We start from the raw sequence: 6,000 nt of genomic DNA, 5'->3' as shown, positions 1-6,000 counted from the left end.
TCTTTAGGTAGAAACTGCAGCAGCACCTCCCTTTAGGTAGTAATAGTAGCAGCCCCTTTTAAGTAGTAATAGTAGAAGCAGCAGCCCCCCCATAAGTAGCGTTAGTAGCTTGAAAATGCATTGCCATGTATGAGACGGCGCATTTCCGAGCAGTTCTAACCGCCACCGAAACTTTCAAATGTGCAAAATGTCCACCCGTGTTTTCTGACCGGACATTCCGCACATTTTCCTATCGTGCGAACATACCCTAATATTGTCAGTTTTACTATGTTGCAGTACAAGTGTACTATAGTATAACAGTAAAAAGTATTAAAATAAAATGGTTTTCAATAAATAAAGTAAAAAGAAATGCCCCTTTCCCAATAAAGCCCTATATTTAAAAAAAAAAAAAAAAAACTTACACATAATTATTTAAAAGTATTGCCACTTTCATAACAACTTGGACTATAAAACGATAATGTTATTTATCCTGCACGGTGAACACTGTAAGAAACAACAAAAAAAAGTGTAAGAATTGCTAATTTTGGTCCCAAAAATAGAAATGGTAGCATCTATTGCAAAACACTGCTTGTATAAAAAAAAAATTGCCACTTATATGAAGTGCAATATGTCACGAGAGAAACATATCATTTATGTGGGTACATTAAATAAAAGAGAAGAAAATGACAAAGGACAACTGCAGCGTTCTAACACTTATCCCCTATCCACAGGATAAGGGATAAGTGTTTCATCACGGGGGGTTTCATCGCGATCTGAACGGGGCCCCGGGATTAGTGTCGACCTAGAGAAGTCGACGGTACGCCCCCTACACATACAGTTCGATGGGAGAGGCGGAGAGACACAAACGCTGCCGCCCCGCCTCTCACATAGAACTACATGAAGGAGACGTGTCGGCCGCAATGTCATGCTGAGGCCGGCACGCCTCCTGCACGGGCGAGCCGTGGCAGAGCCGTGGCCCCATGCAGGAGATCGCAGGGGGTCCCAGCGGTCGGACCCCACGATTGAACACTTATCCCCTATCCTGGGGATATTGGATAAGTTGTTTTCGGCCGCAGATGGCCTTTAAACCCAAATACCTCAGGAATGTAAAAACAGCTTTTTTCCAGAGTGACAAAAAATGCTCTAAATGCCTGGTCCTTAAATGTTCTGATCATGAACTTTATACATATTGCTACTCGTTTCATCAGTCTTTTTAATACAGGCCTCATGTTGCTGAAGGAATGCTGACCTTGAATGCAATGAATTTGACCTTTTTGGTGCCCGATTAAAAGAGTTTGTTCCAGCTGGGGCAACAGTAATTCATCTCTGTTTTGTATACTGTCTCCATTTAGCTCTGCAGAAGACACACCTTAAAAAAAAGTATTGACTTAAAGGGAACAAGTCATTACTTTAAAATAGCACTGTCAGATTCAAAAACGTTCTATGTGTTGTACATCTTCTCAAAACATTAACCTCTGTCTGATAGGACAGGAGAGAGCACAGAGGAGTACTATCAGACAGGAGAGAGCACAAAGGAGTACGATCAGACAGGAGAGTGCACCGAGGAGTACTATCAGACAGGAGAGAACACAGAGGAGTACTATCAGACAGGAGTGAGCACAGAGGAGTGCTATCAGACAGGAGAGAGCACAGAGGAGTGCTATCAGACAGGCGAGAGCACATAGGAGTGCTATCAGACAGGAGAGAGCACAGAGGAGTGCCATCAGACAGGAGAGAGCACAGAGGAGTACTATCAGACAGGAGAGTGCATATAGGAGTACTACCAGACAGGAGAGAGCACAGTGGAGTACTATCAGACAGAAGAGAGCACAGAGGAGTGCTATCAGACAGGAGAGAACACAGAGGAGTACTATCAGACAGGAGAGAGCACAGAGGAGTCCCATCTGACAGGAGAGAGCACAGAGGAGTACTATCAGACAGGAGAGAGCACAGAGGAGTACTATCAGACAGGAGAGAGCTCAGAGGAGTACTATCAGACAGGAGAGAGCACAGAGGAGTGCTAGCCCACCCTCACTTACTGGACTTTGTTTTGCCAAGATGTACAACATATAAAAAGTTTTTGTATCTGACAGTGCCCATTTAATGCTACCTGAGCCACAAGTCATTGGAGCAGTTCCCAGTGGCCCCTTCAGCCTCTTTAATCTCTCCCTGTTTGGGTATAGTGGTCAGCCGGCAGGGCAGGCAGAATCCACTGGGGACCGCCCTGATTACTCACAATTCAGGGTGGTGTATTAAAGCCCCCCCCCCACACACACACACACTCTAGAGATGAGCGAACTTACAGTAAATTTGATTTGTCACGAACTTCTCGGCTCGGCAGTTGATGACTTGTCCAGCATAAATTAGTTCAGCTTTCAGGTGCTCCGGTGGGCTGGAAAAGGTGGATACAGTCCTAGGAAAGATTCTCCTAGGACTGTATCCACCTTTTCCAGCCCACGGGAGCACCTGAAAGCTGAACTAATTTATGCAGGAAAAGTCATCAACTGCCGAGCCGAGAAATTCGTGACGAATCGAATTTACTGTAAGTTCGCTCATCTCTAACACACTCTTTCCATACAGTTAAATTAAAGTGTACTTGTCAGAAAAAAATAATGCTTAGATATGCCTCCCTAGGTCATGCAGATTCTTTATCTGTCTTTTTTATGTGTCTACAGTGCTGCCATCAGAAGTTTTGGGGCCCCTCACACAGCTCAAGGCCTGGGCCCCCGACCTTCCAACCCCTCATGGCTGTCCCTAGGGCATGCCTGCTATCGTCCCCATCATCTATGAAAACAAAGGTTTTAAACACAGAACAAGAAAAACAAGAGCCCATGAGTTCAATGATAAAGGAAGTACAGAGGAAATATCACCATACATATTACCATCATACTGTTACTGACCAAATCCTGTATACTACAGTGCTTAGGGGATAGGGGATACGTTTCTGGTCGCAAGGGGTCTGAATACAGAGACCCCACATGATTTCCTGCATGGGGCTCTCCTAGCGCATTCATCTCTATAGAAGAGCCAGCGATACACGAGTGCTGTAGTTAACCCCGCTTCATGTGCAAAGGGAGCCAGGGCGCTGTGCCGTGTTCCCTCAGGATCAAACACTTATCCCCTGTCCTGTGGATAGGGGATAAGGAGTAAAGTAGTACTCATTTAACAAATTTGTTTTGAATCTAGGAACCAGGATAAAAAGGATTTTTTTTTAGACAATCAGCTGAAACACCTGGGTGTCTCTAGTGTAATTTATAGTGTCCCGCAATCGCAATGCCTGTTTTATACTGCTGGTGGTTTTGTCAGCATAAAACTGATTACAGGTTCCCTTTAACTGTAAGTAAATATATAAAAAAAATACTTAATTAAAAGACAATAAACAACTTAAATTGCAAAAAAAAAAAAGAAAATGAAAGTGCCCCCTCCCACACACAGTAGTAACAGCAGGTCTCCCCTCTCCAGCCCCTCCCCCCCCCCTCACTCTCACACATAGCAGGACTTTCAGCCTCCAAATAAGAGCCCCCCTCACACATAGCAGGACTCTTAGCCTCCCTCGCATAGTAATATGATCAGGTTCTCCTCTCACCCAGTGTAGCAGATCTTCCCCTGAGAAGCTTCTGTTCCTGTGTACCATCAGCAGCCATCCAGCTACTGCAGGGAGGTGCAGTGGGGCAGGGCCCCCTTGGAAGCTCGGTCCCCTTACTGGGGTACCCTGATGTTGGCCATGTGTGTCTATCTTCTGTATTTTGCTCACAAATCCCTCCATCTGCTGCTCACATATTCTGACATTAACTGCTTAGGAAGTGGCGTGTCTGAGGCAAGTGCTGAGCGCATCCTCACTCATCATGCATCCACTTTCTCCCTGAGTCTGCTGTGCTGGGTCTTTTCATCTAATCACCAGCTGTTCTGTAACCCCCTCCTCTTTGTTTTTAGACAGTAGTCTGATAAACAGGATGGGAGTGAGTACAGATGAATGCTAGTCCCACCCTCACTTCTTAGACTTTTATCCCGGCATGTGTTTCAGCTGGGACAAAAATGATACTGCAGATGGACAGTATTATGTTCTTGATGGTATGGGGCCCCTTGTGGTCTTTTTTTTTTATAAGCCATGCTTTCTATAACAAGGAGATTAAAAAAAAAAATATTTAGTAAGTATACAGTGGGGATCAAAAGTTTGGGCACCCCAGGTAAACATTTGTATTAATGTGCATAAAGAAGCCAAGGAAAGATGGAAAAATCTCCAAAAGGCATCAAATTACAGATTAGACATTCTTATAATATGTCAAAGAAAGTTAGATTTTATTTCCATCATTTACACTTGAAAAAATGATGTCTGCAAAAGTTTGGGCACCCTGCAGAATTTATAGCATGCACTGCCCCCTTCGCAAAGCGGAGACTTGCCAGTGTCATGGATTGTTCTCAATCATCATCTGGGAAGACCAGGTGATGTCAATCTCAAAGGTTTTAAGTGCCCAGACTCATCTGACCTTGCCCCAACAATCAGCACCATGGATTCTTCTAAGCAGTTGTCTAGAAATCTGAAACTGAAAATAGTTGACGCTCACAAAGCTGGAGAAGGCTATAAGAAGATAGCAAAACGTTGTCAGATGTCAATATCCTCTGTTTGGAATGTAATTAAGAAATGGCAGTCATCAGGAACAGTGGAAGTTAAAGCAAGATCTGAAAGACCAAGAAAAATATCAGACAGAACAGTTCGCAGGATTGTGAGAAAAACAATTCAAAACCCACGTTTGACTGCACAATCCCTCCAGAAAGATCTGGCAGACACTGGAGTTGTGGTACACTATTCCACTATAAAGAGATACTTGTACAAATATGGTCTTCATTGAAGAGCCATCAGAAGAAAACCTCTTCTACGTCATCACCACAAAAATCAGCGTTTGAACTTTGTAAATGAACATATAGACAAGCCTGATGCATTTTGGAAACAATTTCTGTGGACCGATGAGGTTAAAATTTAACTTTTTGGCCGGAATGAGCAAAGGTAAGTTTGTAGAAGAAGGGGAACAGAATTTAATGAAAAGAACCTCTGTCCAACTGTTAAGCATGGAGGTGGATCAATCATGCTTTGGGGTTGTATTGCAGCCAGTGGCACAGGGAACATCTCATGAGTAGAAGGAAAAATGGTTTCAATAAAATTTCAGTAAATTTTGGATGCTAACTTGATGCCATCTGTGAAAAAGCTGAATTTAAAGAGAGGATGGCTTCTACAAATGGATAATGATCCTAAACACACCTCGAAATCCACGGGGGATTACATCAAGATGCGTAAACTGAAGGTTTTGCCATGGCCTTCACAATCTCCTGACCTCAACATAATCGAAAATCTATGGATAAACCTTAAAAGAGCAGTGTGTGACAGACAGCCCAGAAATCTCAAAGAACTGGAAGACTTTTGTAAGGAAGAATGGGCAAAGATACCTCAAACAAGAATTGAAAGACTCTTGGCAGGCTACAAAAAGCGTTTACAAGCTGTGATACTTGCCAAAGGGGGAAGTACAAGATATTAACTCTGCAGGGTGCCCAAACTTTTGCAGATGCCATTTTTTTTTCTGTTATTTTGAAAGTGTAAATGATGGAAATAAAATCCTACTTTTGTTGACATATTATAAGAATATCTAATCTGTAATTTGATGCCTTTTGGTGATTTTTCCATCTTTCCTTGGCTTCTTTCTGCACATTAATACAAATTTTTACCTGGGGTGCCCAAACTTTTGATCCCCACTGTAAGTATATTAGTAAGGTTAATGTTTTGCCAAGGTGTACAACATATAAAAAGTTTTTGATTTTGACAGTGCCCATTTCTGTGACTCACAATTTATGTGTTTCCTTTTCTTCTCCATCTGTTTCAGACCGCCATGTCAACTTCTTCAAGCCAAGACTTCATCTCTTTAGCATCTGCAGGACAAACCTGTTAGACTCCATATTTTTCCAGTGCCCTCCCTACCTCTACATAATGTACCCATCTGAAGGCCCCAAGCTGTAATAATGCCCATTTGG

This window comes from Hyla sarda, chromosome 2 (genome assembly GCF_029499605.1).
Source record: "Hyla sarda isolate aHylSar1 chromosome 2, aHylSar1.hap1, whole genome shotgun sequence".
Classification (NCBI taxonomy): Eukaryota; Metazoa; Chordata; class Amphibia; order Anura; family Hylidae; genus Hyla; species Hyla sarda.
This window is presented reverse-complemented; position numbering follows the sequence as displayed.